The sequence below is a fragment of the Pinus tabuliformis genome, chromosome 6 (genome assembly GCF_031772625.1).
Source record: "Pinus tabuliformis cultivar Carrire ecotype Pingquan chromosome 6, CPIR1, whole genome shotgun sequence".
NCBI lineage: Eukaryota > Viridiplantae > Streptophyta > Pinopsida > Pinales > Pinaceae > Pinus > Pinus tabuliformis.
This window is the reverse complement of record NC_142292.1, coordinates 729,926,306-729,950,567: the sequence shown is the minus strand read 5'-3', so window position 1 is coordinate 729,950,567 and position 24,262 is coordinate 729,926,306. Positions and strand designations below refer to the sequence as shown.

At 39.5% G+C, this 24,262-nt stretch overlaps 1 protein-coding gene across 3 annotated transcripts in view; it reads left to right on the top strand.

The window, feature by feature from the left end:
• LOC149260784 (kinesin-like protein KIN-7O) overlaps window positions 1-24,262 on the top strand; it is a 314,791-nt gene that overhangs the window by 214,885 nt on the left and 75,644 nt on the right. The gene's annotated exons all lie outside the window — the stretch shown is intronic.

Below are 24,262 nucleotides of genomic sequence, written 5' to 3'. Positions count from 1 at the left end.
TACTTCTTCGCTCATACTTCAGTCAGTCGACTACACGGGATCTCCATTAATCAACGTCGGGGCTCTACAGCAATCCAAATCGAGGTCGTAGGAGAGGAGGTAGCGGTGCTTGAATTTTGGTTCAAGTTATTATGCGAGTTTTCACTCAAGCTGGGGGTGCTGCTGTTTATCACAAAAACGTGGCCATTTCTGCTCCGAAACAGTGTTATCGAAACAGTGTGGTCGTTTTCATGCTTGGCTGAATACGTGATTCGGAGAAAAGCTGTATCTAAGCGCTGCCAATTTGCATTTTTTTAAATCTGTATTATATTATTAGCCAGAGCAGGCGTTGTTTCGCATAGAGAAACAGAGACTTTGTCTGTCCAGCCGAAGGAAGAGGACCTTCACCCGCGCTCATTTTTTATAAATTATTTCTGTGGAGATTTTGCCGGGTAAGCGCTATATATATATATTTTCTTGAACCTGCTTCGCAGAACAAATTCTGCTTTGTTTATCTTTATTGCACCAAGATCAGCGGGCATCTACATTGAAATTTGTGCCAGACTTCTTTATTGTCTTTGGGAAACGTACAAATGGCCTCACTCACCAATCTGATGTTAGAAGGAAATCAACGCTTTAATGGCAGCAATTATAACATTTGGAAACAAAGAATGTTGACCATTTTTGAATACAGGCGTCTTGATCAGCTTGTTTTGGGCAAAGAGCTTCGTCCAGGTACAGCTGGTACCGATCAAGATAAGTTTGATGATCAAAATCGAGAGGTTGTTATGCTTCTCAAGCTCTCTGTAGCTGATGATCACTTACCGCAGATTCCTTCTGGCAAGACTGCTGCCGAGATCTGGCAATAGTTGAAAGAACTGCACGAGACCTCTGACAAGAGCAGAGCTTTCTTTCTCAAAAATCAGTTGTTCTCCATCATGATGGACGAACATATGTCTTTACAGGAACATCTCAACAAGATTAAAGACATTCGAGACCAACTCGAAGCCATTGGCCGCACCATGGAGGAAGAAGATATGGTAGTCATCACTCTGAAAAGTCTACCAAAATCTTATGAGCACTTCATAGAAACACTCAACATTACTGCCACTAATGTTGATCTGAAGTTTCCAGAGTTATGCACCAAACTCATGCAGGAGGATCGTTGGAAACAACAATTTGGGAGTGGTACAACATCAACCTCCTCAGAAAATGCTTTTGCTGCCAAATATCAGTCCTCTCAGTCCTTTCAGCAAAAAGGTTCTTCTCAGCCTTTTGATCCTACTAGGAAGAAAAATGTGCAGTGTAATTACTGTCACAAGTTCGGCCACATAAAGAAAGATTGTCGACAGAGGATTGCCTCTGAACAGAAGAAACAGGGAGGGCTTCATCAGACAGCAAATGTTGCAGAACATTCCGAACAGACAGATTCTTCCTTTTACGCCTTTATGGCTAAAAGGTCTTCAGATCATGTTCCGTCCTCTGCCTGGTATATTGATTCTGGTGCATCACGCCATTTTTCTCACAGGCGTGACTGGTTTATTGACTTCTCACTTTTCAGTGATTCCGTGGTATTTGGCGGAGGTGAAAAGTACACAGTAGTTGGCAGAGGTACAGTTCAAATCCAGTCTGGTGGGCGCACACTCATCTTTCTGAATGTATACTATGTTCCTGGTATGGAAATTAATCTGCTGTCTGTCAGCCAGATTATGAGAAATTCTCCTCAGCTTGATGTAGTGTTCAGTGCGCACAAGTGCTCCATTATTGACAGGGAGACTAGTCTTACAGTTGCTGTTGGCCTAGAGGACCATGGTCTATACAGGCTACTTGACACCGGTGACTCTTCAGAAGTGGCTCTAGCAGCGCATGTCTCTTCCATCAGCGCTTTATGGCATCAGCGATATGGGCATCTAAATATGCAGTATCTCTCTCAGCTCTCTCGGGAGGGACTTGTGTCAGGATTACCTGATATTCAGACTCAGCAGTTGGGGGTATGCGGCGCCTGTCAAGCGGGAAAGCAACATCGGTCTTCATTCAAGGATGGAGAATCTTGGCGCGCATCTAAGGTACTCCAGTTACTTCATGCTGATATTTGTGGTCCTATGAATACAGCTTCTATCACTGCTTGCAAATATTTTTTACTTCTTGTAGATGATTTCAGTAGAAAGATGTGGGTGTATTTTCTAAAAAATAAATCTGATGCACTTAGTACTTTTCAGAAGTTTAAAACCTTAGTTGAAAAAGAGTCTGGCTGTAACATCATGACTCTTAGGACCGACAACGGGGGGGAATTTTGTTCTTCAACTTTTGCCAACTTCTGTGATATTCATGGCATCAAACGTCAGTTAACCACACCCTACACTCCTCAGCAGAACAGTGTTGTCGAGCGTCGCAACCGCACGGTTGTTGAAATGGCTCGTTCCATGTTACAACACAGGAGTGTTCCAAACAAATTCTGGGCTGAAGCAGTATTTACTGCTGTTTATCTTCTTAACCGATCACCCACTCAGGCTGTTAAAGGGAAGACTCCCGAAGAGGTTTGGTCTGGCCGTAAGCCTAAGATCAGTCACCTCAAAGTATTTGGCTCAGTTTCATATGTTTGGATTCCAGTTGCTAAGCGCTCTAAGTTGGATTCCAAAAGCCAGAAACTCATGATGACAGGGTACAATGATCATCACAAGGCTTATAGGCTGATAGATATAGCCACTGGTCGTCTTAGCTTCAGTCGGGATGTAGTATTTGATGAAGACAGAGGATTCTTTCAGTCTTCTTCTTCTGAGCAGTGTTCTGAGGATCAGCCTCACAGTGTTCTTCTTCCGGTCAGTCCACCTGATGGGAGGGATGATGTAGCATCAATATTTGATAATACTCTATCTGAGCTTCCTCCAGAAAATAACCCTCCTCTTGCTGCCCCTATTGCTCTTGAGCCTTCTCCACCTCCTCCTGATATTGGTTCCTCTACTCTTCGGCCTAAATGGTGGGCTAAAACCATTGGTGATCTCCGGGATGATGAGCTCCTTGAAGGTAGAACTTCTAGACATAAGAACAAACAACAATCTACAATCAATTTTGATCTTATGGCTAACCTACACAGTATTTTTGAGCCTCAAACCTATTCAGAGGTTAAGGGTACATCTGAGTGGGAACAGGCTATGGAAGCCGAATTCCAAAGTCTTCAGAAGAATCACACATGGACCCTTTCTGATCTTCCTGCAGGAAAAAAGCCCATAGGCTGCAAATGGGTGTATAAAGTGAAATACAAAGCTGATGGAACCATAGACAAGTATAAAGCTCGTCTTGTGGCTCGAGGGTTCTCACAGAAGGAAGGCATCGACTATGAAGAGACTTTTGCTCCTACATCCAAGATGAGTACCATAAGGCTTGTCCTTGCCCTAGCAGCTCGGTTCAATTGGAAAGTTCATCAGATGGATGTAAAGAGTGCTTTCCTAAATGGTGATCTCCAAGAAGAAGTCTACATGACGCACCCTCCAGGATTCAAGGTTGTTGGTCAAGAACAGAAAGTGTGTCGATTAGCTAAAGAACTCTATGGATTGAAACAAGCTCCTCGGGCTTGGTACATGAAAATTGATCAGTACCTGACAGATCAGGGTTTTCAGCGAAGCCCATCTGATGCAAACCTGTATATCAAGCATACTGGTGATGATATATTGTTTGTGGTTGTCTATGTGGATGACCTTATCATTACTGGCAGCTCTGCACATTTGATCCATGGGATCAAACAAGATTTATGCAGAACCTTTGAGATGACAGACTTGGGACTTCTTCATTACTGTCTGGGGGTTGAAGTTTGGCAGACTGAAAATGATATCTTTCTCTCTCAGTCCAAGTTTGCCCAAAATCTTGTGGACAGTTTCAGAATGCAGGATTGCAAACCGGCCACGACTCCTATGGAACCAGGGCTCAAGCTTTCAGCACAGTCATCCTCTCCCCTTGTGGATGAAACTTTATTCAGGCAATTAGTGGGCAGTCTCATCTATCTTACTGCCACCAGACCTGACATCAGTTTTGCAGTAAGCTACATTTCCCGCTTCATGTCAGTTCCTAAAGCTGATCATTGGATAGCCGCAAAGCGTGTGCTACGATATGTGCGTGGCACTTTTGATTATGGACTCCTCTACACTCGCAGTTCCGATCCTATAATCAGTGGTTACACAGATTCTGACTGGGCTGGTTTGGTCGATGACCGTAAATCTACAGCTGGGTATGTGTTTAGTCTAGGATCCGGTGCTGTTACTTGGACTAGTAAGAAGCAACAGGCAGTGGCTCTCTCCTCAACAGAAGCAGAGTATCGGGGAGCAGTTAAGGCATCCTGCGAGGCAGTTTGGCTTCGACGTATGCTTGCAGATATGCATGTTTCCCAGACAGGGCCTACTTCTTTGTTTTGTGATAATCAGGGAGTGCTCAAACTTGCCAAGAATCCAGTCTTTCATGAACGAACAAAGCATGTGGAAACTCATTGCCACTACATTCGCCAGCTTGTTGAAGACGGATCAGTTCAGTTGCAATATGTTCCCACAACAGAGCAGCCCGCAGACATCTTCACCAAGCCTCTTGGTCCTGATAAATTTGTAAAATTCAGAGGGTGTATTGGTGTTGTAAATAGATTGAGCATTAAGGGAGGGTATTAGAATAATCCTATTTAGTATTTAAGTATTTAATGCTCATTCTTTTAGCTGTTGCAAATTATTATTCTTTTAGCAGTTTCTTAGATGAAACTGATTGTTTCCATTATCTAAATAGAAACTTGATGTTTCTATTTTCTGTAAATATCTCTGTATTATTATTGAGCTTGTGCTTGCTCATTATTTAATTAATTTCATTGAAATCTACATGCGTGTTTCACACTGTTTTAGAAATAGCCTTGGTTGGAAACATATTATTTTTCTATCAAAATGTCGCTATATATACAAAATTTGAAAAAATCATGATTTATTTTGGCAATAATATTGTTAAGATGAGAGAATCACAATATATCGTGATGTTGGTGATATATTGCTGATATTTGCGACATTGATTTCAGGAACACGAGCAATAATCTTGGAATCTGGAATAATATTGATCTATTTAAGATAATTTTATGAGTCAACATCAGTTTCTGCAATGAAGATTAAAATAATTGAGAAGATTGGAAATGCGGAATTAATGGAAAGAATGATGTCTTTTAGCTGAATTCTAGTTGTGGACAATGACTCATTATAATTAGATCAAACTCAACGTGGAAATTCGGGCAGCAGGGGCTGATTGTTGGCCAATAGTGTCCACCGTTGTATCATAGTATCATACCACATTTGGGTACGATCAAATGAAAAAGAAAATATGACTTTGATCGAATCGAAACCCTACACCGATTTGATTGATTGGAGGACCTGCACAGATCTCTGATGGCTAACCTTTCATGCTTCTTTCCAGCTTTGACGAGGATCTTGAGCGAATTCCTATCCGATTCATTTCAAATCCGATTCTGTTCTGGACATCACCATGAGCTTGCTTGTGATTGCCTTTCTATTTCGGCCACAAAAATGATACATTTGCAGTGGCAATGTTCAAAGATGGGTGGAGGAATTAGGAGTTCGACACTGCAACAATGAAGGGGTCGGAGCTTAACATATACAGTAGCTGTAGTTTACTCACATTTTGAAGTTTTTTGGACACATTTTTCAACATTTTTGGAGACATTTGATGAAAGGACAATGCATCAGAAATGCACTCAAACATGACAACAAGACAAGAAATTTCAGGCCCTGTGGAAACAAATGATCTAGGACAAGTGAAAATTGCCTCATCAGCCAAAGCAGGGAAGTGGGTTTGGGTCAATGCCAAACAATATTGGGGCATTTTAAAATGAAGACTACCCTGTCTAAAATGGGAGCAGACAAAGAAAAAATGGTCTCAAAGGGAAAGTCCTTGGGCCCTTCGCAATAAGAAATATTCAAACAAACCCCCTTTGCAAGCATGTGGCAACAACAGGCCCAAAGGAAAAGTCATTAATGATTTTGCCTTCTATAGTCCCACATCCACACCTCTCACTTAGTCATTTGATCTTTATGTGAAAGGATTGTTAAGTGCAAAATAGAGGTTGGAAGTTTTAGAAGCTAAAGAGTAGGAAAGAGATCATAAATTTCATGTAATAACAACTTTAAATCAGGTTTTAGCAGAAATGAATAAAGTTTTGAAGGAGCAAGTGGCATTGCTATAGGAAGCTTTTGGTAGGGAAGACAAAATGGTAACACATGAAGACAGATGTGCAAAACATGAAGAAATTTGTAGTGGAAAGTACAAAGGTGGTGAATTCGAAACCATCCCAAGATAAAGGGAATGCAGTTGCCCAAACAGACAACCATGAAGAGAACCATGAGGTTCCACAAAAGTTTCCAAAACTTGGGCTCAAGCTATTAGCAATTTTGCTAATAGGGAAGGAGAAGCAAACATTCGGGTTGGCAACATGCAAGATAGAGAAAGAAAGGCAAGATAGAGCAACAAACATAATTATTAAAGGGGTGAAACTTGAAACACTGGGAAAAATGAATGCACTCTTGACCTTGCGAGGGACTTCTTAAAAGACAGGCTGCTTTGGCAAGGAAAAATATGCCAAGCATGGAGGGTAGGTAAGATTAACGGTGAGAGAGCCAGGCCCATAAAGTCGTCATGCCTAGCTTGCATGATAAATATATCATTCTAAGCAAGAAGCAACTCTTGAAGGTTTCTCACTTCTTTTCTAGAAGAAGATTAGCTATAAGACAACAAGAGGAAAGGAGGGAGGAAATGTCAAAGCTTAGGGCAAGAAGGGACGAGGGCAAGAGAGCATGGATTTATAAAGGTAAAGTTGTGATGGTGCGTTTTGGACCTCCTTCCAAAACAAAGAAGCAAGATGGTAACAAAGAAGAGGCAACAAACTCTTTAGTAGGAAACCATGCAACAAGGTCAGCATGGGCATTAAGGGACAAAGACTCAACTATGAGTCTTGTATGTCAAAACAAATAGCAATCAAGTCATACCCAGATTTCGTTAATATTAGTTTGTTGGAATCGTAGAGGTCACCCATGGAGACTAGGAATTGGGTTAGGGCATATTGCAGAAGATAGAGACATAATTTGCCTCATAGAAACACATGAACATGAAGAGTGCAAGACACCTTTGTTGGAAGGGTGGTGGAAGATGGCAGTGTGGAACAAGGCAGCAGGGAATGGCGAAAGACACGAGGGTATCATGGTATTAGTAAGGGAAAAAGGAGGTCATTTCATCCAGTTAGAAAAAGAAGACTCAAATAAACAATTCACTTGGTTTAAAATATCAGAAAATGGAAATCAAATCAGAATTGCAACATGCTATTTTGCGCTGCAAGTTTCAAGAAATTACAAAAGTAGCGAGCTTGACCCCAAAGATCCCTTTGCAACCTTAAAAGTGGATATTGCGACATATTCTCAGCTAGGTGAAGTCCTTATAGTGGGTGATTTCAATGCTAGGACTACAAGTGAGCAAGCTAGCATTCTTTGTTGTAAAGAAGATTGCGACCCTATCTAGCTTACAAAAGAGAGTAATCATCAGTGGGAAAGAATTTTAGAGGACAAGGGCTGCAATCTCTTTGGTGAACAATTGCTTACTTCTATGTGGGGCTTTCGATTTAGTCATTTGTAATGGTTTGACTAGATGGGAAAACTCTTGTAATTTCACTTGCATTGCTTACAATGGAGCAAGTGTAATAAATTATGTAATTTTCTCGCATGGTTTCTGTGAGAAAATGGAGGAATTTTTGATTGGAGATCAACTTTGGGACTTAAAATCAGATCACAAGTCAATTTATTTAAGTTTCTCCTGGACTGGAAAGAAGCAGTTAGGGTGAAAAACTCAGTGTGTTCAACAAAATCTCCCAAAGGGTAGAATTCTTTTGTCTCCAAAAAATTGTAATACCTTCAAAATAATGTTAGAGAGGCTCTTCAAGAAGGAGAAAATTCCAATCCACGACCTTCATAGTCACGAATCAACACATTTAATTCAAAATGCACTATCAGAGTGCAAAAGAGCAAAAAATTAAGAAGTTTGAAACAAATTGCTTTCCAGTTAATGCTTGGTTTGACAAGGAATACAAAAGGTAAGGAGAATGTGAAAAGCGTCAAACAAGGATAACATTGTGAAAATTTCATCTATCACAACAACTGGAAATTATCTTCCTAATTATTAATTCATTTAACAATTTATTTGCTACAACAAATATCAAATAATTCACACTGTGATTTTCGCTAATAAATTGCGGAAGAAAAATAGCGCTGGAAACTAAGAAATTCTAGCACACACACATAAAATATGACAATTATTTTTGGACAAAAGTCCTTGGAAAAACCAACATGGGAAAACCAGTGCAGTAGCTAAGGGTTTTATATTATTATGTAGTAGTAATATTATCTGAGTACAATTTGGATGACAAAACTGGCAATCCTGAAGAGAAAAGTACTGGCAAAAATATCTTGAGGGAAATTACCCACTCCGAGCAATCCTGACACTCGACTTCCAGTGAAAAACAAGCTATCCAACTGGGCTTGCGCAGGGTCTATGTCAACCTAAGGCTGCCTGCCACACTTGCTGTCGAGATCGTCTGCTAATCAAGCCGTCTTGCCTGTTGCTGACTGGGTAAACACTTCTCCAACACTCTAGAACCTCTGCTTGGCCTCTGGAATTGAAAACGTCTTCCTTCCTCAACAAATTGAATTGCCCACTAAAGCTTCTACGCTGGGACTGCACAACCTCCTTGTGAAATCTTGGCCTCTCTGCAAATGCACTTGCCAGATCTAGAAATCTTCCACTGGCTTCACTGGCTCTACCCCTCCCTGTCTTTGCTTCCCTACTAAAGCCCGAACTCTCCTAACACTATTGACTCCCTGGAAAATCAAACTCTCCAAGGAAATCAAACTCTGTGGTTCTCACAAGTGTGTTATCCATCTACCCATCGACTTCTTATAATCCTATATTGGAGCGCCAACTACCAAGATTAAAACTTAATCAAGGGCCTAGATTAATTCCCTGTTGATCCATTTGAGTTTCTACAGAATTCTCACCTTATCTCAATTAATATTGATTAATTAACCATATTCCATAAGTTTAGACTTAGGAGATATTTAAAAATTGGCTAATAATCTAATTGAGCCATCTCTATGTGGAATTTCCAGAAACGATTTATGGGTTTTGGAGATCTCATGTGTTTTAGCCTCTCCACAAAATTTCGAGACTAGAACATCAACGAAATACTCTAAAATGTGCCCACTGAATTGATGCAAAGAAACCGTTTGAAATAATTCATTTGGACAATTCTGGAAGCCTCTTATTATGTCGGCCTAATCAAGGGATCACATCGGCCTAGAGATGAGGGGGCAAACCTATATAAAGGCAACATTGATACCTCCTCACAACACATTCATTCACATTCATTCATGAAGGAAAAGCGAAGTGAAAGGGTCGAAGAAAAGGTAGCCGCAGTCAATGAGGAATTCTATTCCATCATCCGAGTTCATCATCAAGTCTATTCACATGTGTGGCATTCTGATTTGATCTAGGGCATCACTTTATATGAGTATGTTATTGGGTTAGAGGTCCAATCTAGCAATCGTTTGAAGGAGGAAGTCATTTCCAAGGAGATTGAAGTCATCAAAGGGCTAGAAGAGCCCTAAATCTCCTAGTACGTGTGTCTACGTTCTGAAGCGAAAGGTTCTGTTCTCGCTGCTCTAGAACAATCACTCCTTTGGCATCACGAGATCTCAGATCAAGCTCAAATCAAAATGTTATTATAATAATGATGAGTCTACAAGAAGTGTGAGGATAAGAGGAGGCTAGATGAGCCTATCCTAAACCATATTTGTTGACTGTCATACTCTTGTTGCAGACCTGTTATACTGTTCAGAATTGCAAAAGGAGACAACTTGTTTGGTGAGGCCAGCCTAAGCCACATTATACCATGATGATGCAGCCTAAGCCGCATATACCCACAATATGCAAATTCTATTGCATGTCACACTATGTGTGTCCTAGGAATTCTAAATATTCCATACTTAGGGAAAATTCTCTTTAATTAAGGTTCAAGGCTTCTTAAATAAACTCTATGTGGAAACATTTGACTTAACTATCCAAAGTCTAAACCTTTGATAAACCTTTAAGCGAAACCTTACACAACCCTTCATAATCTTTGGTTAATTCTTAACCCGAAATACACTAATTCCGCTTATTTCTATTATAATTTCCATATAATAGAAATATTTCAAACCCACACTTAAACCTTACCTTTCCGCCATTCTTCAAACCTTTGCACATATACCGATGCTCTCCTTAGCGCGTTAAATCTCCGCCGTCGATCTCATTCCTTGATCCGACAGTTATCGTGTCACCCGATCATCAACTAAACCAGACGATCTCTACTGTTGATCTGCTCCGCCCAATCCAACGGCTGTCGCGTCACCCGATCGCCAACTAGCTTGGCTGATCTCCACCGTTGATCAATCCCGCTTGATCCAACGACTATTGCGCAATCTCGCGTGGAATCGTGCACGACCGATATCAGGTCGAGAGCACGCGAGAAAAGTGGTTTTCTCTTTCCACTGTGTGCTACGTGTCAGCTGCTAAAGCTAATCACATAGAATTCAGAAATACCATTTACTACCTTTAGGGCACGCGAGAAACTGCTTACCCCTTGCGAGACTGCTTCATCCTTCTTCTAGCATGTGGGTTTAATCTCCGCGGTTCATCTTCTTAACTTTATTTTGCGCGACTTAATCTCAGTCGTCTATCGCACACCAACTCGTTCGTTGATTCGACGGATCCAACGGTTCCTGTGCACTGTTACGTTCTTTTGGTTCTTACTATATAATCGCCCATTCGACTTTCTGCCTGTGTATTTGTCTTCACCTCACGATCTTCACTTGTTCTGATCTTGATCTCCGCTCGCACCTTTATGCTTCCTTCACCTTTGCTGTAACATTAAAGGCTTTCTCCAATACTGTCTGTGTGTAAAACCATAACACTCCTCTCTGCACTTCTTCTCTGATTCTGCACACCTGCAACCTACGTTATGCAGAATTACTCAAGTTCACACACAACTTATAATTCAAATACACATCACACAAACTCAGAATCAAGTTATCTGTATTAATAAACAACCATTTACACATGAATTTCTTCCTCGGCCTAATTTTCAATATCAGTGGCCTTTCCTTTCCTGCCCGTAGGCCTAAATGACTGACTCTCTGACTCCTGACTGACTGACTTACTCTCTACTTTCCTACTATGCCTTTTAGGCTTACATTTATACAAAAGGTTCTGTTTAACCAATTCTGGTTCAGATCCTTAATCTGTTGAACTAAATCCTGAATATCCTCTAAGTCCACTTTTAACTCCAGTAATCCCTAAGAATCCTCTCTAGTTCCACGAATCATGACACCACTTTCTAGTCTAAGACTTAAAATTGATTTCGAACTCTCTCGCCATCACTCATCATTACTGATGTTCTCCTACATTCGAGAGCATTTACAAATATCCTCACAATATCTAATTAATTCCTATTATAATCACTCAAAACATTAATAATTACATACATAGGAATCCAACTTCCTTGAAAACACAAGACCCCCTAAGTTAACTAGAACATAATGAAATTGCTGAGCTGTATGCTCTTGCATCATTTGGGTACATGTTTGGAGGTATTGTCATTTTGATGTTGAAGGCATTGTTGAGTCAAAGTTTGGGTCTTGGAATTCATCAATAAAGATTCTATAAGAAAGAGTTCAAAGGGTTTTTCCTCTCACGATTTGGAGAGGTTTTTGCCTTGGCTTGGTGCCAATATCTTGTGTACTTGTGCATTGTTGATCTTCTTGTTTTGATAGCTGGTTGATGATAATAACTCATGTTAACAATAAGAAGCAGAATCTAAGGAATTAATATCACAAGCAGTTATCATAGTTAAGAGAAATCGAATATTTAAATTGCCCTCAATTTCTCAACAAAACCTGCGGTCAGCTCTTTGAAAGTCAACGCTAGTAAACGTAGGGTCAAAGTGTGGTCAAAGTAGCTGCCCAAAACTACAACGTGCCAAGGAGAAACAACCTAACCCAATCAGTAAATAAGAAGAGTCAACGCTTGATCAACGCTGTCCAAAAGTCACCCTGCAGCTTCGGTCAAACTAGGTCAACGCAGCCCTAGACAAAAATCAGACTTCCTCCTTTGCATGTGTGAGAGATGCTGCTCCTTTATGCGTACCCAATCAAGTGAGGAGAGAGAAGGATGTGAGGATGAGATGGTGAAATGATGCCACAAGGTCTCCTCCTTTTATATGCAACGTTGAGGTTAAGTTGGGGGTGAAAATGACTATTTTGCTTGCTGGCTGACCTTGACAAATTGTCAAGAATACAAATAAATTCATATCTCGGAAAGGGCCGATCTTTAGATCAATCCTACACCTCTCGGTGAGAGGAATCCAAGAAAAATATCAGCGTCCATAAATAAGGTGACCCATATGGAGTTTGGCCCTAGTTGCCAATTTTAACACAATATGATGGTTTGAGATTTTTAAGATTGATGAATTCAAAGTTTTAGTTGGGATTGATGTTTGATTGAAAATCTAGGGTATGCAGCTAACCCTAGTGGAAGCTGGTCATGTTAATGACTAAGCTGTGATTGATTCTCTTGTATGAAATCTAGGATTTTTATTAAACCCTAGTGGAAAATCTAACATATGAATTCCCGAAGTTGTTAGATGCCTTGTAGATCTATATTTGTTTGAATTGTTTCTAGGGTTTACTATATGTTGTAGTAGGGTATGTTACACCTTTGAAAGAAACATTGAAACCCTAGATGGAATAAAGTTGTTATGGAGTAGTCTAGGGTTTATGATAAAGTCCCTGGCAAGATTTTGAAGAGTATATGTCTCTTGTTTGTAATTAAGTTTGGGTACTTGATATGTATAAAGTTGAAATGCTTCTGTGATTTTGATATGGCAAACTTCATGCTTCTATAGATTTGGTTGTACTTGCTATCTAAGTTGTGCAGGTACACAATCTTCAATATGGTGAAGATGTTCATTGATGTGATAAGCATGATGAGGATGATGATAACTCTGATGAAAATGGTTGGAAGCCACGAAAGATTCTCCGATGATGAAAATAGAAGAAATCTCCCTAGATTAAGAGGGAGCTTGAATGAAAGAAATCTCCCTAGGATAAGAAGATGGTTGAGAATATTCTTTGTACAGGAATGATTAGATCCTCTCTAATTAAGAGGGAGTGATAGATATGATTCTCTACTTCATGTGTCATGCACTAGACCAGGACTAACAGCCGTAAGTTTTAGTGAAGGCCATGAGTGAGAAGGAAATTGGAGAATGCATTTTGAGGTGTCGCTGAAAGAAAGAAAGCAGGATCCGATTGAAGAATATGTTGCTGCATGAGAAGTAGGAAAGGAAAGTGTATGATTGAGGAATCTTATGTCAGAGATTCGGTTGATAGTCCTACTATGAAAAGTTGAGAAACAACATCAAGATCCCGGAGGTTTGTATTTGATTATGTACATATGAAAGTGTATTATGGATTGCGGTTGTGTTTGTACAGGTGAATCTCTCGAAGGTGTTGATAGCATGCTGGTTACCAATCCGTTTGATTGGGAGAGATTGGTTATCTTTGATCTGCTGGATCTATGAGTGTTGAGGCTTTGTGAGTGAAGCATTGCCTGGGAGGACATCTGGCTGACAATTTGTGTTGATGTCTAGGTGTCGAAGTTGGAAAAGGTGGTGTTGATTATAGAGCTCTGTTTTTGGATACACACGTGGATTATTGGGTTGGTGGTTAGCAAGTAAGTTTGTGGTACCTAGAGGGGTTGAAAGCTTGAGTCCACTTTATTCCCACTTGGATAGATTGCCTTGGTTAGGAATCTAGTCCATGGCATTGCGGTGCCTAAATTGTTGAGAGACCAATGGATAGATTTCCCTTATCAGGTATCTAGTCTAGGGCATTGCGGTGCCTAAAGTTCTTCATGGTTCATATAGTTAAGATCTTCCTTGTACTTCTATATGATGAATACCTCCCTAGTTAAGAGGGAGTGTTGGAAAATGTAACTAGATTCGTTCTTCATTTAATGTATTTGAGTCATCTTGTAATGTACTTGTCAACAGAATAAAGAAAATAATTTTTATTATTATTATTGTGACTTATTAAAGAATGGGTTTCGTGCTTGGGTCACCATGTTTTAGGTCAAAGTCCCCATTGAGGACTTCTAGGATTTATTCTGAGTTAGTAGAGTCATTGTACTTTTAAAGAGACCCATATTGGGCTTTTGAATCATGTAAAAGGTTTAAGTATTGAGTCAAATGTAATTTATGTATCGTCCACATCAAGTCGGCCTAAGGACACTAATTTGACCTCACATGGACCCTATAAATACAAGCAAGCCGAATTCATTTGGAGCACTTCATCTCAAGCAAGTTCGATATCTCTAAGGACGCTGGGAAGTACGATGTGTGAAGCCAGGAAGCCAAAAGAAGTGCGAGTTGAGTGGAGTCTAAGGAGAAAAAGAATTTTTTTTTTTGGTGCCTCTCTCTCTCTGTTTCGTGCCCTAGATTGGGAGATCGAAGTCTTCCAAGTTTTGTTGATGTCAGAAGCTGCTAAATAGTTGAAGTTGCTGGAAGAGAGGTCGAACATCTGGGAGGATGACTTGGTGTGGAGGGAAGGTTTGGTCTTTGTCTAGGGTGAGGAGTCTCAAAGAATACTATTGAAAGGAAGAGAATTTCGACTGGGGTTTCCACTCGAAGGGGGTTTTTGCCCTGACATAGTGCCTACAGCTGGTGTCCATTGTTTTATGTGCTTTCGCTTTGGTAATTGCTTGATGAAGTAAAAGAAAGATGATATAAAGAATCGTAATAATAAATCAAGAACATCACAAGTAATTATCATGAATAAGAAAATCTTTCTGCCTGTCTGATTTTCTAACATGAATTAATCCTTTCCTTTAAGTTTGTAATTTCTTGATAAACCCTTGAGATCTTATTCATCTTTCTATAGAAATTTGATTGATTTTTCTTAAAATTAGACAAATATGTAAAGCTTGCTCCAAAAAAACTCCCATACTTTGTATTGCTTCTTGATTCTGAAGAGATTCGATTTGCTCTTTCAAGGCTGTGATCATAATCTCATAATTATTTTCAGCTTCTTCCTTCCAAATGCGGGTTTGCTCTTCATGTAATTTTCTTAATTTTTGAATGTGTTGTTCATGTTTTGCATTTACCTCTTTCAATTCTTTTTGAAAATGCTTCTGTAGATTTTCCCTTTCTACAACGAATCCTTGAATTAGAGTTGCAAAATACTTCTGCCAGTTTTCTTCATTGAACAATTCACTTTTCTCCAATTTTTTCTCTAAAACTTTGATTTTTTGTAGACTGTTATCATATGAAGTTGCAAGCTCATTCAAATGATATTGGTTGTAATTAACAAAAGCTCCTAAAGCCTAAGAGGATTCTTGAGCTTTTTCTTTCACATCTCCCTGAGCCTGCCAGCTAAATTCAGAAACAATCTCCAAAGCATCATGTTTCCTTTTCTTTGTTCTCCTAACAACTAATTTTGTTTGAGTATTGAAATAATAATCTGTCAAAGAAGGAATTGTATCTGGAATTGCTTATAACTCATAAACTAATGTTCAAGGAGACGTAGTAGAGATACTACCCTTTTTTTGATGTGATTCCATTTTCTCCTCATTCTTCTTGGTGATGGTTTCACTAGATACTTGTTTTTTTTCCTCATCTACCTCCATTTCTTTGGCCACTGTAGTCTTTGGTTCCTTCTATTCTATCTCTTTTGGGGAATTAATTTGAATAATTTCCTATTCAGTTGTTTTTTCCTTTGTTGTTGTTTTTGCTGTTTCTTGTTAGTTTTTGTAGCATCAGATGTGTTCTAGCCTTGAAATTTTGTGGAGAGGCTAGAATGCATGAGATCTCCAAAGCCCAAAAATCGTTTATGGAAATTCTACTTTGAAGTGACTTAATTAGATTATTAGTCAATTTTTAAATATTTCCTAAGTCTAAACTTAGGTAATATGACTAATTAATTAGAATTAATTAAGTCAAGGTGTGAATGTTCTAGAAACTCACACATATTAATTTCAAGTTAATCCTAGCCATCGATTAAGATCTAATCTTGGCCATTGAAGTCTCAATTGCGGATTATAAGAAAAAGTCAATGGGGTTTGGAGAAATAACTTGAGAAGCTCGATTTCTTAGTAGATTGATTTCCAGAGTAGCAACAATCAATTGGTGGAGAGAGAGGCAGTGAGATTGAAGCAGTGAGAGAGGGGCAGGGACAGTGAAACGGAGGAAAGGTTTTCCAGATTCAGGGAGGCAGCAACAAGTGAGTCGATTCATCCAAGAGAGGCAACGCTGAGGGACTGTGAAGTGCTTCAACCAGGCAGATCGATTTGGTTAGGAAAAAAAATCATTCTAAGTTCCAGACGCTGAGAAGGAGTCCCAGAGGGTCGGAGAGACGATTTTCTTAGCTTCCAGAGGTAGAACGACTTCATATGAGCCCAGTCTAGAGCAAGCTATTCAGCCAGCGATGCAGAGCAGAGCAAAAGTTGACATAGTGCTCCAGGAGGCCGAATTTAGATAGGGAAAGTCCAACTAGAGATTGCCTCTGGGAGAAGGGTAATTCCCTTCAGTATTCTACTCAGATTTCTTGCTGCTTGGATTGCCAGTTGGGCATCCACAGATGTACTCAGATTTCACTGCTGCATAATAAAATAAACCCTCACTGTTGCTCCGGTTTTCCCAAGTTGGGTTTTTTCTGGGGACATTGGTCCAAAAATAACTGTGTAAACTTATGTGTGTGCTAGTATTTCTTCCAACCTTTATTTCTTCCGCAGTTTTATGTGTGTAGGTTGAAGTGTGAATTATTCAGTATTTGCTGTAGGAAACAGGAAATAAATTGGTAAATGTAATTAACAATTAGGAGAGTAATTTCCAGTTGTTGCAATAGGATTCAGATTTCAGAATTTTCACATGTTATTGGAGTGCAGATGATCAGCCAGAGAGCTCCATAGCGAAGGAAGAGGGAGTTTTGCAGTTCAGTGTGGGCCGCAGATCGAAACCCCAGACGCAACATAGTCACCTTGGCCAAGAGGCTGAATTTCTTGTGGAGATTTGATTTTTGGTAGTGTGAGGCAGAGAAATTCGATCTCTCCAGATCAAGGGATTCCAGAGGTAGAGGGAGCAAACAATATTTTTCGCAGAGCAGGTCTCTAGTTGGATGCAGTAGTTTTGCAGCAGTTTGCTAGAGCAGAACTAGCGTCGGGTGGGAGGAGAGCATACACTGAGGGAAAAGTTTCCTCAGGGAACTTCTAGTCTCAAGAAATTCGATTTCCCTTGCAGATCAAAAGTCGTTGTGTGCAGAGTTTCTCACTCCAGAAGGGAGTGTGAATAACTGAGCAAAAGGGAAGAGGAGATTTTCGACATTTGTTGAGATGGCCACTGCTGGGCTTCGAGATTAGGACAGGTTGGATGGTGCTTCCAACTATGTCATCTGGAAGGTAAGGATGCCCTTCCTTCTAGATGAATACGAACTGAAGACATTTATAGATGTAGTGATAGCTATCCGAACGGATGTAGATTAGTTGAAGGAGTACAGAAAGGAGTTGGCACGGGAAAAGAGGTTGATCCTTGATGGTGTTCGAGATCACATTGTTTTCCACATTGCTGGCAAAGGGATTGCTAGAGAAATGTGGGAGACTCTCACCATGTTATACCAGGGCACTTTCGAGCAGTGGAAGATGTACTTAGAGGAGAAGCTGAGATGCACCAAGATGCAGAAGGGGGAAGGCATAAACTGGTTCCTCACCAGGATTCAGGAGGTCCGGGATCAGTTGTCAGCTTCTGGGGCAACGCCTCAACCCACAGAGCTTGTGAGATTGGCACTTAACAATGTCTCTGAGGAGTGGCAAGTCTTTGTCCAAAGCATATTGGGTAGAGACAAGCTACCAGAGTGGGATAGGATGTGGGTTGAATTGCAGCACAAGGAGTTGAGAAGAGCTCTAGTGAAGAGTTCCATCAATTGCAACAACAGTGGATCGAAGCAAGTGAAGGAGGAGGAGAATGTGGTCCTCGCATCCAAGGGTCCTAGTCAAGGACAGGGGGAGCAATGAAAGTAGAAGAATGACCTGTCAAAGGTCAAATGCTTCAGATGTGGTGAGCTTGGTCACTACAGTACCTAGTGTCCTCTCAGGGAGAATGATAAGGAGGAGAAGCAAGACCAACAAGCAACATCAGTAGAGATTGATAGGCTGTCCTCTGGGCTGGAGGAAGACTTCGCCATGTTTGCTGGCATACTCCTAAGAGTGAAGTGGGCTGACTTGGTGCTATAGCCTAGAGTGCTACAGATGGGCATGATTCTTGAGGAGGTCCACCTCTTGGATCAATACCTTGCTACAGGGGCCCACAGGTTTCAGTGGCAGAATGGATCAATGGTAGTAGATGTAGTCAGATACCAGAGTGACAGATGTGGAGTCTAGTTGCAGTCATATGTTGGGGAGCGCAGTGCAGAATTGGCAGCAGTGCAGAGTCAGTAGCAACGCAGATGCCTTAGTGACAACGCAGATACTAGCAGCAGTCAAAGACTTGGGAGACAAATGCATCATACTGATCACAGTTGATTCAGTATTTAGGATGCTTTTCAATTGCAGATGTTGAAGTTGCAGCAACAACAGATGGAGAGGGAGTTGCAGTGTAGATGCAGTGTTGGCAGAAGTTCAGCAGGGTTAGCAACAATACATATCCATGTTGCACAGTAGTTGGTGGGCAGTAGCAGGCAGACATCAATAGCATGATAGGAGATGATGTAGAGACAAAGTGCTACCATAGGATGTGCAGTAGAGCATTAGAACACATTGTTTGCTAAGAGGGAGTGTTAGCTTTTGTAGCATCGGATGTGTTCTAGCCTTAAAATTTTGTGGAGAGGCTAGAACGCATGAGATCTCCAAAACTCAGAAATCATTTCTGGAAATTCCACCTAGAAATGACTTAATTAGATTATTAGTCAATTTTTAAATATTTCCTAAGTCCAAACTTAGGGAATATGACTAATTAATCAGAATTAATTAAGTCAAGGTGTGAATGTTCTAGAAACTCACATGGATCGACTTCAAGTTAATCCTAACCATTGATTAAGATCTAATCTTGGTTGTTGAAGTCTCGACAAAGAATTATAAGAAGAAGTCGATGGGGCTTGGAGAAATAACTTGAGCGGTTCGATTTCTTGGCAAATCGATTTCTAGAGTAGCAGTAATTAGTTGCCGGAGAGGGAGCTAGTGAGATCGAAGCAGTGAGAGAGGGGCATGGACAGTGAACCAGAGGAAATATTTTCCAAATCCAGGGAGGCAACAAGTGAGTCGAATTATTCCAGAGAGGCAACATTGAGGGACTGCGTAGTTCTTTAGTCAGACATATTGATTTGGTTAGGAGAAAAATTCATTCTCAGTTCCAGAGGCCGGGAAGGAGTCCTAGAGAGTCGGAGAGACAATTTTCTCAGCTTCTAGAGGCGGAATGACTTCATCTGAGCCTAGTCCAAAGCAAGCCGTCCAGCTAGCTACGCAGAGGCTGACACAGTGCTCCAAGAGGCCAAGTTTTGGCAGGGAAAGTCTAGCCAAAGATTGCCTGTGGGAGAAGGGTAATTCCCTCAAGTATTTTACTCGGATTTTCTTGCTGTTTGAATTGCTAGTTGGGCATCCATAGATGTACTTATATTTCACTACTGCATAGTAAAATAAACCTTCACTGTTGCACCGATTTTCCCAAGTTGGGTTTTTCCAGGGACATTGGTCCAAAAATAACTGTTTGAATTTGTGTGTGTGTGCTAGCATTTCTTCCAATGTTTATTTGTTCCATAGTTTTATTTGTGTAAGTTGCGGTGTGAATTATTCGGTATTTGCTGTAGGAAACAATAAATAGATTGTTAAATAATAAATTTAATTAACAATTAGGAGAGTAATTTCCAGTTTTTGCAATAGGATTCAGGTTTCTAAACTTTCACATTTCTTGCTTCTCCTTTGGAATTTCCATTGGTATGGCCTCAACTTCTTTACCTATGACCTCAAAATCTTTTGTTTTCTCAATTTCAACCCTTTGTTCCTTTTTAGAAACAACATAAGGATCTGAAGTGATTTGGTTGAAATTAAACTGAGAAAAATTCAAAAGTCTTTAATTGTTCAAATGAAATGTTGAGATGGAGACCCTTTTTTTTAAGAAATTTTCCAACAGATTTTCCCTAAACTTTTGCAATTGGTCTCTTGTTTCACTATTTAAGAGTTTTCCTCTTTCAACAACCTGCTGAAAGTCATCAATATCTATAAAAATCTCATCAAAAGGGGGTTCCTGATGAGTAAAATTTTTCATATAGTTGACTGTTATATAATGACTACTAATAATTCCACTAGGATCATAGTCATAATGAGGCAAAGAAAATAACCAAACTTCTTGAAGCTCTTTGGCTTCTTCGAATCCATGCTCTTTGTCTTGGATACTTATGTCACGAAACTTGATTGGAAAATTAGGCCAGATTTTCTTTTGTAGTTTACTCAAGTTTTTGGCTTGGCCATTTAAAACAACTTGATTAGCAACTTCTCTTAGAGCAAGCCTTTCCGAGATATATCGGGGCAGAAGGTGGGGACCAACCTCACTTCCAAAAAATTTGACATAAGAAAATAACTCCACAAACCAATGACCAATTGACTCTAGGCCTTCTCTCAAACTTTGACTAATTCTGGGAGGTATTTTTCCAAACAGGATTTCATGGAAAGGAATCAAAACATAATGACAGATATCATAAAAATGGTATTTAAAATTAGACTCCCATAGGATAGGAGCATAATTTTGGATGGGTAGTTGTTGATCAGACGGGTAGTTCCATTTCATGAGTGGGAATGGAATTGAGGCAATGACAATATCTATCAAATAGGCAGACATGTAGAAAATATGTTTGTAGCCGGGGGGAGATGATAATGACAACTTTAATGAATCTGTGATATTCTGTGACAAGATCTCAACCCAGTTTAGATGTTTCTTCTCATTTAAAATGCTATGGATTATTGGAATCCATTTGATTTTACAATGCTCAAGATCTTGTTCCCCATATAATCTGGTTAGCATTTTGATAAGAAATCTTATGGGTTTCTTAAAAATAGCTATGGGATATTCCTTATTTGCTCTGAGCCTGAAACCTTGATTTTCTTCCCTTAACCAATCTTCAATCACTCTGTCATAACTCTCTCCACATTTCTTGAAGACATTGCTTCGAAAGTTCTTAAGGAAATCAACATTAAGGTGGATTTCTGGGGGACTGAGTTTATAGATAGTCGATAAGACTTCAACTTTCCATGAGGCTATGACAATTTGTTGATGGTCCAATATTGTTTGGGTTTTAATATCAACATGAGAGAAAATCCATGAAACCATGTCATAATAAGGAAAAATTTTGGCCCTAGCTGCTACTTTATGTAACTCTGTTGCTCTGATTGCTTCAAAATGATTGTTCTTTGTTTGAGAAGATCTTGTGTTGTTTAATCATTTTTTTTTCTCAAAGAAATCAAATATCTCCTTCCATCTCATCGTACATGCTTTTTGTGTCTTGTAAGTTGAGTTTGAAATGAGGAATGGATTGAAGCTGTCTTCCTCTGTTAGCGGATTCTCCATCTCCTTAGTTTTCTCCCTTATCTACTCGATTTGTTGCTTTGCTTGCTGGAGATTTTCCCTTTCTCCCCATTTTATGACCTGTGAACAAAAACATAGCATATATAAGCTTTCCTTATTTAAAATTTGAAATTGAATTTAGGAATTTGTATAATATCATCCTTCTTACACAGAATTTCTGAAAATGGTATCGTATTTCCTTAATTCAATCTTTCTCCGAACTAGGCTTACGAGAACAACATGCAGGTGAAATACTCTAAAAACTTAAGAATTTTGATTAGAAATACGAGAATTTAACGTGTTCATTAATTTTCCATAGAGTAAGGAAAGGAGAAAGGATTGGAGATATTAAATGAGGATTTAACAGAAAATCAATCAAACGTGAAACGAAAGAATTTTTAAAATTCTATTTCAAAAAGCAGACTACATGCAAATCAAGAAAAATAATATTTTATTTGGATGGTCGTACAGTCGGGGGTCGGACAATCGGATGGTTTTTATTATTGTTGGTTTATTTCATCCCAACCTTGACTATACAATAGTCGGGTTTCGTCTTCAGGTCAGATGGTCAAGTAGTTGGGCGGTCCGACGTACTATTCACAAAAAAATTGTAAGTCGGCCCGACCTCCTAGTCGGGTGGTCGAATGGTCGGCTAGTCAGATGGTCAAAAAGTTGGGTGTTTTTATGGTTTTGTTTAAAAAGACCTTTTATAAATCTGACCTCCGACCTAAAACTTCAATTTTTTTTAATTTTTTGGGTTTTTTATGAGAAACAAAAAGTTTGTTTAGGTCCTTTTGTTTTTATTTATTATTCATTTTTCTTATGTACAAAAGAAAAGAGGGTTGTTGTAAGCTTGGCAACACCGTCATAGGTAGACAATTCAGGTGTTTGTCTTAAAATTGAGCTTAACACCGACCTCAATAATTTTACTTTTTTAGCTTCATTCATAGGTGCTGCTCTTTTTTCTCTAGCTTCCTCCTTCGATTTGTAGTCATCTCTGACCTCAAGGTCTCATTGACTACTTGTCTCCATGTCCTCTAAATGAGCTTGCAGCCTCTGTATCTCTTCTTGGAGTTCTGCATTAGCTATGGGTCTCCCTCCTCGACCTTGTGCTCTTCTTGCTCGCATAGCCATCTCCCTATACCATAGACAACAACACAAATGCCAAACATAGCTCTACCTCAAACGTGGCTCTGATACCACAAATTGATGGCAATGGACAGACTGAAAGGAAATTTGGACTCCAAAATGCAGTGCAAAAAAATCTGGCTGTAGGCGCAACAACATATTTTTGTAGCGCTTCAAAACTCGATTTTCGGTCTTTTGGGATGGTCAAATGACATAGTCTCTGCAACTCAACTCTCCACAGTCTTAGCATGTCCCTCATACTTAGGGAATGATCTCACGACTCTCTTCGTCAATGGTTACACTCTCGCTCACCAATGGTCCATATTCCAATAAAAAAGGGGCGTTGCGAAATGTTGAAAGGTCACAACAAATGGGACATGCATAAACGACCACTACTCAAGAATCAAATGTTTACAAGCATATAACATTACAAAGATGGTCACATGAATTCTGAAATGTAAATAAAATGCACTGACACAATTCGAGTGGAACCCAAAGAACAAAAAGGCAAATTGATGAGTAAATATGCTACTGCACAACTTTCTTTTCATTCATTTGAGCCTACATATTTGGAGGCTGGAGAAGAGATACCCTCCTCCCCATTCGATGCCTCTTTTATTCACGAACCTCAACAAATGGTTCATTTCCTCTTCTCTCTAAATGAGGGAAGTCGAAAAGACAACCATGGTGGGCTAATTATTACAATGGAAATAACTCTTAATTCCTAGACTCTTCGACTTACTCCCAATCCCACACTTACATTAAATATTTAGAATGCTAACAAAAACAACAAAATCGATTTTCCAACTAAACATGTGGCCAATCCACCACATTGTCAAGCTCTTCTCCATTTCTTCATCACGAGCTCGGTCTAATGCTCTTGCATCACCTTGTAATATGCTTGCCACAACACATTGATATGAACTATATACATAACACATAATTGAGCAATAGAACATATGCGAACAATAGAAATGTGAGCTAATAGAACATACAAATTGCAGGGAAATTTGATGCCATTGAATGCGAGCCAGTAGAAAAATATTGGAGGATGCCTCTGAAGTGCATATGCGAGAGATTGAAGGATAGCGAAAGACCCGTGTATATAAGTGAGTCACCCAATGAAAATTCTATGGAACCACCCATATATGTATTGAGCCTCTGAGCCTTTTTCACACGATCATTGTATGTTTAACGATATGATATTTATAATAAATTGTCATGCGAATAGGTACCTCATGGAGGCAAGTAGAGCATAACTTATGTCATAATTGTCATTTTCCATAATTTGTTTTGAGAATATTGGAGGGAGAATTCAAAATTTAATTTTTCATTTTAAATATATAAATGGTTGCCCAAATTTGTAGCATAATAAATAAAGTGCCCCAAATATATTAATACTAATATTTCTTTCTTTTGACTAAATTCTCTTTGGGGCAGATGAGC